General features: G+C 70.5%; 1 protein-coding gene across 1 annotated transcript in view; it reads right to left on the bottom strand.

Annotated features, from left to right (window-relative positions):
• Positions 1-282, bottom strand: part of SLC6A3 (solute carrier family 6 (neurotransmitter transporter), member 3) — a 30,242-nt gene extending 29,960 nt beyond the window's left edge. The window contains exon 1 of the mRNA XM_005857896.2: positions 78-282. The gene's annotated coding sequence lies outside the window, so the exon portion shown is untranslated. The remainder of the gene's footprint in view (positions 1-77) is intronic.
• Between the last annotated feature and the right edge of the window lie 6 nt (positions 283-288).

Genomic DNA, 288 nt, shown 5'->3' with positions numbered 1-288 from the left:
GCCCACCATGCAGGGCCAGGGCCAGGGCCAGGGGTCACGGGGCGCGCATCAGCCCGCAGGCCCCCTGGTGCACTCACCTCTCAGCCACCGATCGCCTTAAGGTCTCCAGAGGCACTGCCTGTCGGGGCGCGCTGTGCACCCTGGCTGTGAGCCACTTTTGGAGACGCTGTCGTCTGAGGAACGCGGCGCCTCCTGACGGTGCCCGTCCCAGCCCTGTCCTCCTCGGCTGTAACCTTGGGGTCCAGGGAGCGAACGACGAGCCCGAGGATGCGCGGGGGCGCCCGTGTG

The sequence above is a fragment of the Myotis brandtii genome, unplaced genomic scaffold (genome assembly GCF_000412655.1).
Source record: "Myotis brandtii unplaced genomic scaffold, ASM41265v1 scaffold115, whole genome shotgun sequence".
Classification (NCBI taxonomy): Eukaryota; Metazoa; Chordata; class Mammalia; order Chiroptera; family Vespertilionidae; genus Myotis; species Myotis brandtii.
The sequence above is the reverse complement of the archived record's forward strand: the minus strand, read 5'-3'. Positions and strand labels throughout refer to the sequence as shown.